Below are 13,461 nucleotides of genomic sequence, written 5' to 3' on the forward strand. Positions count from 1 at the left end.
ATGGGGTCAAAATGATCACAAGAATGGTGAGCAAAAATCCCAGAACCACACGGGGGGACCTAGTGAATGACCTGCAGAGAGCTGGGACCAAAGTAACAAAGCCTACCATCAGTAACACACTACGCCGCCAGGGACTCAAATCCTGCAGTGTCAGACGTGTCTCCCTGCTTAAGCCAGTACATGTCCAGGCCCGTCTGAAGTTTGCTAGAGTGCATTTGGATGATCCAGAAGAGGATTGGGAGAATGTCATATGGTCAGATGAAACCAAAATAGAACTTTTTGGTAAAAATTCAACTCGTCGTATTTGGAGGACAAAGAATGCTGAGTTGCATCCAAAGAACACCATACCTACTGTGAAGCATGGGGGTGGAAACATCATGCTTTGTGGCTGTTTTTCTGCAAAGGGACCAGGACGACTGATCCGTGTAAAGGAAAGAATGAATGGGGCCATGTATTGTGAGATTTTGAGTGAAAACCTCCTTCCATCAGCAAGGGCATTGAAGATGAAACGTGGCTGGGTCTTTCAGCATGACAATGATCCCAAACACACCGCCCGGGCAACGAAGGAGTGGCTTCGTAAGAAGCATTTCAAGGTCCTGGAGTGGCCTAGCCAGTCTCCAGATCTCAACCCCATAGAAAATCTTTGGAGGGAGTTGAAAGTCCGTGTTGCCCAGCGACAGCCCCAAAACATCACTGCGCTAGAGGAGATCTGCATGGAGGAATGTGCAAAAATACCAGCAACAGTGTGTGAAAACCTTGTGAAGACTTACAAAAAACGTTTGACCTGTGTCATTGCCAACAAAGGGTATATAACAAAGTATTGAGAAACTTTTGTTATTGACCAAATACTTATTTTCCACCATAATTTACAAATAAATTCATTAAAAATCCTACAATGTGATTTTCTGGAATTTTTTTCTCTCATTTTGTCTGTCATAGTTGACGTGTACCTATGATGAAAATTACAGGCCTCTCTCATCTTTTTAAGTGGGAGAACTTGCACAATTGGTGGCTGACTAAATACTTTTTTCCCCCACTGTAGCTCAAACTTGAACGAACCCCGGTCTAGCCAACCGAGAAAACATTGCCGCCTAAACAATGCTCAGCCCACAAGCCTGGATTCCCCCAGACAGCCGGATGCGGTGGGGGACCCACGCATTGTGGCGCCTCAGTGGTTGAGCGAATGAATGACTCCTTCCAGAGCATCGAATAACGGAGGAAAGAAGGTCGTGTTGAGTGGCGAGAATCTGTCTCCGCACCACATGCTCTCACCACTGGTTTCCCCCAGGGCTCAGTTCTAGGCCCTCTCCTATTCTCGCTATACACCAAGTCACTTGGCTCTGTCATATCCTCACATGGCCTCTCCTATCATTGCTACGCAGACGACACACAACTAATCTTCTCCTTTCCCCCTTCTGATAACCAGGTGGCGAATCGCATCTCTGCATGTCTGGCAGACATATCAGTGTGGATGATGGATCACCACCACAAGCTGAACCTCGGCAAGACGGAGCTGCTCTTCCTCCCGGGGAAGGACTGCCCGTTCCATGATCTCGCCATCACGGTTGACAACTCCGTTGTGTCCTCCTCCCAGAGTGCGAAGAGCCTTGGCGTGACCCTGGACAACACCCTGTCGTTCTCCGCTAACATCAAGGCGGTGACCCGATCCTGTAGGTTCATGCTCTACAACATTCGGAGAGTACGACCCTGCCTTACACAGGAAGCGGCACAGGTCCTAATCCAGGCACTTGTCATCTCCCGTCTGGATTACTGCAACTCACTGTTGTCTGGGCTCCTCCCTGCCTGTGCCATTAAACCCCTACAACTTATCCAGAATGCCGCAGCCCGTCTGGTGTTCAACCTTCCCAAGTTCTCTCACGTCACCCCGCTCCTCCGCACACTCCACTCGCATCTGCTACAAGACCATGGTGCTTGCCTACGGAGCTGTGAGGGGAACGGCACCTCCGTACCTTCAGGCTCTGATCAGTCCCTACACCCAAACGAGGGCATTGCGTTCATCCACCTCTGGCCTGCTGGCCCCCCTACCTCTGCGGAAGCACAGTTCCCGCTCAGCCCAGTCAAAACTGTTCGCTGCTCTGGCACCCCAATGGTGGAACAAGCTTTTTTTAAATAAAAAAATAACATATTGTAAAGTGGTAATCGCCCAGGCTATAAGGTGAATGCACCAATTTGTAAGTCGCTCTGGATAAGAGCGTCTGCTAAATGACGTAAATGTAATGTAAATGTGTTGCCACCACACCCAGCTCGGTCCGAACCATGTCCTGCTACAGACCCTCTTCCAGCCAAGCCTCCGGCCGTCGACACCATGCTCATCATAATCCCGGTACATGAACTGAGCTGCAGGTTATGTGGTGAAATACTTAAACGGGTGGGCGGCGTCGTCAGACACTTTAAGATCCGCCATAGCCTGGTGAAAGTCCTATATAAATGCAGCTCTTGTGGGCGTTCCGGCCCCAGTAGTCATGCAATCTCCTGTCACGTTCCTAAGTGTAACGACGTGACAGAGACCCAGGTTGCGGCTGCAGCAGCTTTCGCATGCGAATATTGCCGAGAAAGCTTCAGTTCTGTGATTGGCCTCTCCCAGCATAAGCGGCATGTCCACCTAGCCCTTTATTGCCAGCAAAAGTCAGAGGAAGCGAGAGCGATCAAAGGAAAGCGGAACAGAAGGGAAAATACCAATGAGGGCTGGACAGAATGGGAGGGCGAGAGATGAACAGCCGGTATGAACTATTCGAGGGCCACAAAGCAATCCATAGCATGGTCGCGAGGGGCCTACCGGGGAGGACCTGAGAGCAGGTGAGGTATAAATGAGGACACCTGAGAAAGACAGTGATCCAAAGCAATGGTCCCACGGAAGCCTCTGTGGTAAACAAAGAACCCGGATGGCTGTCCAGCCCAGGTGAAACACCACCCTCAATATACGACAAAATCCGAGCTGCGGTCGAGGCCAATGGTGGATGGATGGTGATCTCGAAATCGGGATGAGCACATTTTCTTTGAGGGGTGTGTATCAGAATTGTGCACAGATTGAGTCCTCGTCACTAGAAATGCAGCAGTTGCTGGGAAACGTTGCGGGACAGTATGGGAAGAGCGATACGACGGAAAGTAGGCCTAGGAGCGGGAATAAGAAATGGAAAGTAAAGAGGGTGGTCTTCCGTCGACAACAGATGTTGTTTGACAAAGATCAGTCCAAACTGGCGTCACTAATCTTAGATGGAGAGGTGAAAGGTTCGTGTGCCATCCCCATGCCAGAACTCACTCTGGCCTTTGCTGACCGATGGCGGGCCACAAAGCCTTTCAACGGGCTGGGCCAATTCCACGCAGAAGGAGGGGCCAACAATGGTGAATTCCAGCATCTGATCTCAGCAATGGAGGTATATGAAAACCTAAAAAAAAACTGAAAAAGGGCACAGCAGATGGAGTGACCAGAGAAAGTCTGTTAAGTTGGGACCCCAAAGGAGACAAGTTGGCTAGCTTATTCTTGATGTGACTGGTGACACTGGCCCTATATCGACCTCCAAAGAGTGCCGCACTACCCCAATACCAAAAACGTCTGATCCAGTAGAGCGGATGCAGATTGGACAATGGAGGCCCATCACTATCGGATCTGTAGTGGCAAGGCTCTTCTCAAGGATTATTACAGCCAGGCTGGCGCGTGCCTGCCTGATAAATCCGCGACAGAGGGGCTTCATATCCACCCCGGGGTGTTCAGAAAACTTGATGTTGCTCCAGGGGCTCATCAAGCAGAGTAAAAAACAACGAACACCTCTAGCAGTGGTATTTGTGGACTTTGCAAAGGCCTTCGACTCGGTATCACACGAGCACCTTCAGGGTGTTCTATGGCAAAGGGACCTCGACCAGCACATCATGGAGCTAATCGACATGTCGGTCGGTGTTAAGCAAGGTGATCCAGTGTCACCGCTGCTGTTCAATCTGGCCCTGGAAGATACTACTTCCTCCAAGAAGAACAGACATCTTCTTGGAAGAAGAAGGTTCAGGCTGCCTATTTAAAACAACTTTTTCAACGTTTGAAGATATTAGTTTGTTAACTTTGATCATTTCATGTACTTCTGCATTGTTATTTTATTCATTTTCAAATTTTTGACATTTTCGCTTTTCTGTTTCTGGTTCCTCGCCAGTATATCCAATCAGCTCGAACTTGATACCAATGTGTTCCTCTGGTCCTCCCAGAGACGTAGAACCATTACTGTGCGACGTTCAGTTTGCGAGATAGAGCGGGATTCGTGGTCAACCAGGGGCGCCCGTGGCTAGTTAATGACGTTCTTCAAATCATTAATGTATTATTGTTTTTCTGCAGGTACACATAGATGGTGACAGTCGCGAAGAAGAACTGACTGATTTACAGTTTTACATGAGGATTGCCTAATCACACACATGACATTTTGGAAAGATGTGACCTTTTTAACCCTTCGAAACAGCCCCTATGACCCCAATTTGAGGCACTTCCGGTTGATACAGGAAGCTGTGACAACCGGAACACGCTTTTACAGAATCCTGAGTTTCAAATCTTTATTTGAAGAACTGACTGATTTACAGAGGGTTGAATGCAGTGTTTTTCACTAACTGCAGAGAGTGAAATCAAAACCACATTTAGGGTCAATTTAACCACTTCCGGTTGCTCCAGGAAGCTTAATATCAACACAGATAATCCTTATAGTGGCCTGATGGGTTGTCATTGAAGACAGTTTGATATGGCAATCATAACCCACATAGGCATCAGGTTGAATTTAGGGCAGCAGGCAATGTATTCCTATGGGGAGAGAGATCAAGGTCAAATGTCAGAAGAAATACGCCCTGTTTTCACTGTTAAGGGTTAATTCCACATGGTCAAGGGTAGGCTTGCGCAGATCTAGCCTCAACGGTTCTGCCGCTGTCACCCAAAAGCATCTCAAATTTAGGTCTGGCTTCATTTTGGGCCTTGTACTTTCTGGATGTCAATATCTTGCCCCAAAAACGTCAGAGACAGCTGCTCTTCACATATGTTGCTCTTTATCCTCTTCATCACGAGGTTCCCCATATCCGGGGTACTCCTCCCGCAATCTCAAACAATGGCATAGTACGGTTTTAAACATGTGTGAATACCTGAATGTTATACACTACTGGAACGAGAAGCGTCTCAACTGTGAATCTAGCTAAACTATTGTTGCCCAAATTAAATAATATTCCGACTCCAAGCAAATATATAAGCATCTAGCAAAACCAGTATTGTATTTTGAAACTGTGCATGCCCGTATATTCTTAGACAGATGTACTCCTGAGTGGCGCAGTGGTCTAAGGCACTGCATCGCAGTGCTAACTGTGCCACTAGAGATCCTGGTTCGAATCCAGACTCATGGGCGGCGCACAATTGGCCCAGCGTCGTCCAGGGTAGGGGAGGGAATGACCGGCAGGGATGTAGCTCAGTTGATAGAGCATGGCGTTTGCAACGCCAGGGTTGTGGGTTCGATTCCCACAGGGGGCCAGTATAAAAAAATATGTATTCACTAACTGTAAGTCACTCTGGATAAGAGCGTCTGCTAAATGACTAAAATGTAAATGTATTTTTCTCAACCTATCTACGCAAACGATACACCATTCAAAAGCTGCTACCTCACAGATTCCAACAGTGATAGCCATGTTCCTCTATGACCAACACTCACTGAACTATTAATCAAAGAACGTCAGAAACAACAAAGGTAAGACGAAGTTTGTTATTGTTACCAAAAGTAGTGTCTGATCGAATAAAACCACTTGAAAAGATACTCTAGGGTCTCTCTCTCATTCCGAGTCGATTTCAATGAGTTTCCATCGTTTTACATGGCCAACAATGTGTTTGAAGAAGAAGTCAGTAGTTTGGTTCAATCACAACAGGCACTGTTTTGTCGCCATCTTCTGGATATATGATGCAATCCCGGTGGTTTGTCATTGTGCTCATTTAATTCTACAGATCCAGAGCTTTCGATAGAGGGGTCACATATCCAGGTGCGCACCTCATTGTCTCATATTAGTTGACTTGCTGCATTACGCATGGTTACGCAGAGCGCACCACAACACTAGAATTTCGGAGGTAAAACGCAAAGTTTATTCAAATATGGCAGGCTCTAGTAACAAATATACAGTTACAGAGGCGTTATTCATTGTAACAGATGAAAGTTGGACCATGTATCCCCATTGACTCTAAATCAGACGATGAGGACCTGCTTAGACGGGACGAACCAGACCCCAACGACGAGAACGAAGGTTATCGTGTCCAGGGCCCTACTCAAGCATCAGAAGAGTATGTAATTCCATTGTTATTTATTACTTCTAATACTACTATTACTAATTTATTGAATGAGTACAAAACATACATTCTAAAATATCTATTTGAGTAACTGAAGCTCAACGTAAGTTAGCGCTAGCTTAGCTAGCTTAGCTTAGAGGCCCACGCGCAAGTTGACTTACAATAGAACGCTATATGTATTATTTCTTGTCACTGAATTATCACTTTAGTCAACATTCTCATAGTTCTAACTATTTATTTTATCCAAAGTGATAATGAAGTGATAGTGATAGTGAAGTGATATTCTATGCCATATGATAATGTTACCTAATGTTCATTTTATTGGGGCTTGGCAACTATTAACAGTTGATCTGTGATCAGTTAATCTGCTAATGTGTCAATTTACTCTGAATGGAATATTTTAATGTTGAAAAGGGTTGGGCCTATCTGATTGTACATATATTGACCAAGGCAACATAATATAATCTAGTTCAGAACATCACGTCCAACTGAGAGCAAAGGCCACAGTTGATTATTGCTTTTTTCCTTATTCTGCAGAGATTTCTTTGAGAAATTCCTACTACTTTGTTCCTTTTGGACCAAGATGGCTTCTGCAACTGCTTCTGGTTAAGGGTAAATTCTCTCTTTTAGTTATTCAATGTATATTCCTATTATTATATCTTGCTCTGCTAGCACTAGTAATAATAGGTGTATAAGTATTGACATATTGCTATTTATTGTGCAAAATGTTTTTGAAATCCCTTGGCCACCCAGTTTTTATTTGTTTGTAAATCATGCTGTATATGTTTAATTAAGTAGTAACTTCATTACATGTAGTTATTGTGCATTTACTGTCTTACATAAAACAAAGAAGGATCCCTCTTGTCTGCAGATTTTGCTTGAAGAACCAGGACAACATCTCTCTACACCTCAGCAGAGGCAAAAACCTCAACAAGAGATTGATCAAGAAGTCACTTTACATTTACATTTACATTATTTAGCAGACGCTCTTATCCAGAGCGATTTACAGGAGCAATTAGGGTTAAGTGCCTTGCTCAAGGGCACATCGACAGATTTTTCACCTCGGAGATTAGAACCAGCGACCTTTCGGTTACTGGCACAACGCTCTTAACCACTAAGTTACCTGCCGCCCTCACTTCTGCCCGAGATTCTATGATAGAGCATCTTTGGCAAGGCATTCTATGATAGAGCATCTTCTGGATCTTTGACTACAGCTCACTCAGCTGTATTGTTACACAACAAGACGCACTCAGACTCCAGATCCAGAAGCTTGAACAAACTGGTCACATTGTTAAGAACAAGCCAGAAGACAAACAAACACCATGGTAAGCTATTTTTTTACACTGATAAAATAATATATATGCAAGTTACATAATATTTTAACTCATTTTAACTGTTGTCCAATTATGTTTGATTTGTAATATCATATAAATGTTTTTGTTTATCTGTAATGATATTTCAGCCAAGTGGAAGTGGCTCATGTGTTGGCACCAACGGAAGATGCAGATGTAGAATCAGACATCAACATGGAGGATGACCAGTCTGCCTTGTACCAACCGTAAGTAAATACAAATATAAATAATCTCATAAACAAGTACTACACATACAGTGGGGCAAAAAAGTATTTAGTCAGCCACCAATTGTGCAAGTTCTCCCACTTAAAAAGATGAGAGAGGCCTGTAATTTTCATCATAGGTACACGTCAACTATGACAGACAAATTGAGAAAAAAAAATCCAGAAAATCACATTGTAGGATTTTTAATGAATTGATTTGCAAATTATGGTGGAAAATAAGTATTTGGTCACCTACAAACAAGCAAGATTTCTGGCTCTCACAGACCTGTAACTTCTTCTTTAAGAGGCTCCTCTGTCCTCCACTCGTTACCTGTATTAATGGCACCTGTTTGAACTTGTTATCAGTATAAAAGACACCTGTCCACAACCTCAAACAGTCACACTCCAAACTTCACAATGGCCAAGACCAAAGAGCTGTCAAAGGACACCAAAAACAAAATTGTAGACCTGCACCAGGCTGGGAAGACTGAATCTGCAACAGGTAAGCAGCTTGGTTTGAAGAAATCAACTGTGGGAGCAATTATTAGGAAATGGAAGACATACAAGACCACTGATAATCTCCCTCGATCTGGGGCTCCATGCAAGATCTCACCCCGTGGGGTCAAAATGATCACAAGAACGGTGAGCAAAAATCCCAGAACCACACGGGGGGACCTAGTGAATGACCTGCTGAGAGCTGGGACCAAAGTAACAAAGCCAACCATCAGTAACACACTACGCCGCCAGGGACTCAAATCCTGCAGTGCGAGACGTGTCCCCCTGCTTAAGCCAGTACATGTCCAGGCCCGTCTGAAGTGTATTTGGATGATCCAGAAGAGGATTGGGAGAATGTCATATGGTCAGATGAAACCAAAATATAACTTTTTTGGTAAAAACTCAACTCGTCATGTTTGGAGGACAAAGAATGCTGAGTTGCATCCAAAGAACACCATACCTACTGTGAAGCATGGGGTTGGAAACATCATGCTTTGGGGCTGTTTTTCTGCAAAGGGACCAGGACGACTGATCCGTGTAAAGGAAAGAATGAATGGGGCCATGTATCGTGAGATTTTGAGTGAAACCCTCCTTCCATCAGCAAGGGCATTGAAGATGAAACGTGGCTGGGTCTTTCAGCATGACAATGATCCCAAACACACCGCCCGGGCAACGAAGGAGTGGCTTCGTAAGAAGCATTTCAAGGTCCTGGAGTGGCCTAGCCAGTCTCCAGATCTCAACCCCATTGAAAATCTTTGGAGGGAGTTGAAAGTCTGTGTTGCCCAGCGACAGCCCCAAAACATCACTGCTCTAGAGGAGATCTGCATGGAGGAATTGGCCAAAATACCAGCAACAGTGTGTGAAAACCTTGTGAAGACTTACAGAAAACGTTTGACCTGTGTCATTGCCAACAAAGGGTATATAACAAAGTATTGAGAAACTTTTGTTATTGACCAAATACTTATTTTCCACCATCATATGCCAATAAATTCATTAAAAATCCTACAATGTGATTTTCTGGATTTTTTTTTCTAATTTTGTCTGTCATAATTGACGTGTACCTATGATGAAAATTACAGGCCTCTCTCATCTTTTTAAGTGGGAGAACTTGCACAATTGGTGGCTGACTAAATACTTTTTTTCCCCACTGTAAGTATATAAGTGAACATGGATGTATTTTATTTATTCTAATCTGCATATCAAATGTTTTCCAGACCAGACAACCAGTAATGGGACACCGAACTGAGAAAGGGGATGCAAAGCAGTGGTTTATTCCAAAAGCACCCTCTGAATGGTGATCTGCTGGCTGGATTTGGCAAATATCTCCACGACGACCACAACATTCCCAATTTCAAACAGGACATATGTACAGCAATTTTACTTTAATTTAACTGTTGAAATTTTTAATGAGAATTACTCAATTCTAAAGTAGTTATTAACTATGTAACTAATATTATTTTCATTTTCGTGAAATGGACTGTCATCAGTGTTAAGCAACACAAGACAGGGACACAGCGAGTGGCAACTGTTTCGTTAGACAAGGAGGAAGATGCAGTAAGTATATTTACCACAATCTGGTTATTGTGAATGTGATTGATTTCTTACAAACCTGGTAAATATGTTTTTTTTGGTCTATATTTTCAGTGGTTGGATGTGTACTACCGTCACATTTGACCAACTTTTCTTCAAAACTCTGATGACGTGGAAAAGCCATCTACAATGACCTACAAAGGTTTCATGCCAAGTAAGTACAACACTGTTAAGAAGAACGATGTTTTTTATCATTACACAATACTTTTTTGACAGTACAGTTTTCTAAATCCAAAACAGTTTTTTCTTGTTCTTTCATCAGATACAAACTCCCCAACATCATGAGCCAGGTAGCGACACAAGTTTTTGAGACAAATACCAAAGCCAGCTTCACAGATGCAGAGAAGGCACTTGTTGCTGACTACTTGGCCCATACAACTGCTACAGCTGACAGGCACTACCGCTTGAAGACACCAGTCAATGCCTTCATGGGATTGAAGCTGATCTCCAAAGTTGCCATGTCCAGTGAATCTGAGTAAGTATTTACATGAATTATATAAATGACCCTTTACAATGTCTTACAAATGTTGTTACAAATGGCTAACATATTTTTTGTTATTTTCCCTTTTTCAAGTACATTTTACATTTTTAGTCATTTAGCAGATGCTCTTATCCAGACGACTTACAGGAGCAATTAGGGTTAAGTGCCTTGCTCAAGGAAACATCGACAGATTTTTCACCTAGTTGGCTCGGGGATTAGAACCAGCGACCTTTCGGTTACTGGCACAACGCTCTTACCCACTAAGCTACCTGCCGCCCTGAGTAGTGAGACTGCAGGCCCCTCCTCCGCAAGCACAAGTTATGGAACAGGAGCATTGTCCAGCAGCCAAAAGTTGGATGAGGCACAGGCCTTGAACCTCTTCTATCAAAGCTTCCCTGTCACAGTTGATGGACAATCAATCAAGAAGAAGGACAGACTACTGATTGCAGGCCAGCAAGAGAAAATGAGACGGGATTATGTGATTGGTAAAATACAGTAAACTGAATACAATTTGATCATATTAGGTATTACAAGAATGTACTTAATTTAGTCACATAACTACGACTGTAAGTAGTCCTGGGTAAGGGCTTCTGCTATTGAATTAAATGAAATTAATAATAACACATTAATGTTTGTCTTTGCATTGTTACAGCTCACTTCCCCAGAAGAGAACCCACTGCCAGTCAAGTAGAGATATACATTGAATGGCAGAACTGGGTGTGCTGCCATCCTGTTAGAAGGTAACAGATTATTTTATTATAGTGGTTAAGAGTGACTTTCATTGTGTTCCATGGTGTTTATCGCCCCCTAGTGGATCTTTCTGATACTTAGAATAATGTACAAAAACCTGAAGTAAAGAAGTCATTCTGCACGCAGACAAGCAGCTAGAAACAACGTTACTGTACAGTTCTTTCTGTGCAACTATTTCTTGTTACGCTTCAGCCTCTGAAAATATTTGTTTGTAAGTTCAATTCAAGCATATTGCTAGTGATGATAATATTGTTAATGATATAATTGTTTACTTATCAATGTTAGTTGGTTACATTTACTCACGCAAATTGCATTGACTTTCATGGATGTTGTCAGCTGTATTAGTTTGCTCGTGCGTCATGTAAAAGAAGTGCAAAACATAGTATAGTTTGTTACTGTTTCTAGGGTAATATGCTTTGTTATTGTACAGAGGGGTTATAGGTAACAATCCTACGCATTAACTGCCGACATTATTATGCATATTAATTGATAATGATGGAAATTAAGATATGCAAGATATTAGAATATATATATATATTTTTGTATATATTTTTTTATTTGTGATTTTTTTGTTGTTGGTGAGAGCATTGGAAAGGCTTTTGGCGGTTGACCTGCTTCTGTTTTGTGGGTGGCGCTGTGTGCTGTTTTCGATGGATTAAGAAATATTGCCTAGTGCCAAATCGGTAACAAAATGACCAAAACATTTTAAATGACTAACTGGATTGGCTACAATGGGAATTCATAGTAGTCACAAACCACAGTTGGGTCACCTGCTACTGTCCTCCCTTCAACTGGCATACTGTTATGTTCAGCTCATAACAACTCCTCTCTCTCTCTCTCTCTCTCTCTCTCTCTCTCTCTCTCTCTCTCTCTCTCTCTCTCTCTCTCTCTCTCTCTCTCTCTCTCTCTCTCTCTCTCTCTCTCTCTCTCTCTCTCTCTCTCTCTCTCTCTCTCTCTCTCTCTCTCTCTCTCTCTCTCTCTCTCTCTCTCTCTCTCTCTCTCTCTCTCTCCCCCGTTAATGGGAGATGGCGCTGTAGAGGACAGGTATTGCAGTACCTACGGGAACGGTGCAACGCTTTTCTCCCATTGTCAAGGAAAACAACTACACGGAGGTAGGTAAACATCCAGCAGAAGAAGAGAGAAAGAAAACTATTCCAAACTGAAAGAAGGGCGAAGCGCTTTTCGTGCGGTCCAGCGTTTTCCCTCCATTTTCTTAAAAACCCCCACAAGAAAACATATATTTTAATGTACCAGGATAGTGTGTTTGCATCTGTGTGTGTCTGTCCATGTCTGTTTTTGACCAAAAACAGAACAAATACTTCACCAGGATAGTGGGTCGTTGTGTATTTGTGTCTGTCTGTGACTTTTTCCCCACAGCCCCCGAAAACTTGGCGAGTGGGTTCGGGGACAACCCGCGAGAACCCGGCCTAGAGTAAACAGAGTGTGTCTCGGGCCCCAACCTCTGACTTCCATACGACTCTGGTTTCCACTAAGCACAAGCCTTTCGCCTTTTACTAAAGACTTCCGTGGAGAGGAACACTTACGAGTTCAATGTATTTTTGGAGGGGCTTTGCTTCTGGCAGAGCCCGATATCTTGTTTCAAGAGAAATCAACAGAGACGGTGTCTGCCTGCCGCGCAGACTTTTTGCTCAGGTATTTGAGTTCAAGCTGGCTGACCGGCGTATTTGTCCAGTCAAAGTAGTCACTCGGCCAATTGAATTCAAGCCCGACAACGACGACTGGCGTATTTTCCGGCCTTTGAACAAATAGTGGCACTGGACGTAAAGAGCTAGTAGTGACTTGACGCATCGACGACTTTTTGGAAAAAACACTTGACTGTCGGCAGGGAAACGTTAAGGGGAGGGAGGGGTGGCGTGGGAGGAGCCCACTTTTGCCAAACCACAGAGGTCTCCCGAGACCCCCGGGTGCCCGGTGGGTGCAGGGGTCAATTTGTGGGTTATCGCTTCTCGGCCTTTTGGCTAAGATTAAGTTGTGTACTTAGGTACCACAACCCCTTAGTCCTAAAGCCATGGCCGGAAGGCAGGATCATCAGTCAGTCAGAGGGGCTGGACTGCGCAATACTTTACAGTTTTTATGGAAGAACAAGGGCAAGCAGATTGGGAATCGAGAATGGTTCATCAGGACGGTGATCATTGGTTTAAGGGTAGAACATGTTTTCTGCCTCCAGCAGAACACAGCTCCAGAGGGGTATGACCTTTCCCTAAACAGCCAGTCCCTGTACAGGCGGTGTATGGACACATGCAAAGAGAAGGCAGCCAGTGAGCC

At 43.9% G+C, this 13,461-nt stretch overlaps 1 non-coding gene across 1 annotated transcript; it reads left to right on the forward strand.

Annotated features, from left to right (window-relative positions):
• Positions 1–12,649: 12,649 nt before the first annotated feature.
• On the forward strand, positions 12,650–12,762 carry LOC121558789. Its single transcript, XR_005998608.2, has one exon. It is a non-coding gene; the product is annotated as a U5 spliceosomal RNA (small nuclear RNA).
• The last annotated feature ends 699 nt before the right edge of the window (positions 12,763–13,461 follow it).

The sequence above is a fragment of the Coregonus clupeaformis genome, unplaced genomic scaffold (assembly GCF_020615455.1).
Source record: "Coregonus clupeaformis isolate EN_2021a unplaced genomic scaffold, ASM2061545v1 scaf0328, whole genome shotgun sequence".
Lineage (NCBI taxonomy): Eukaryota > Metazoa > Chordata > Actinopteri > Salmoniformes > Salmonidae > Coregonus > Coregonus clupeaformis.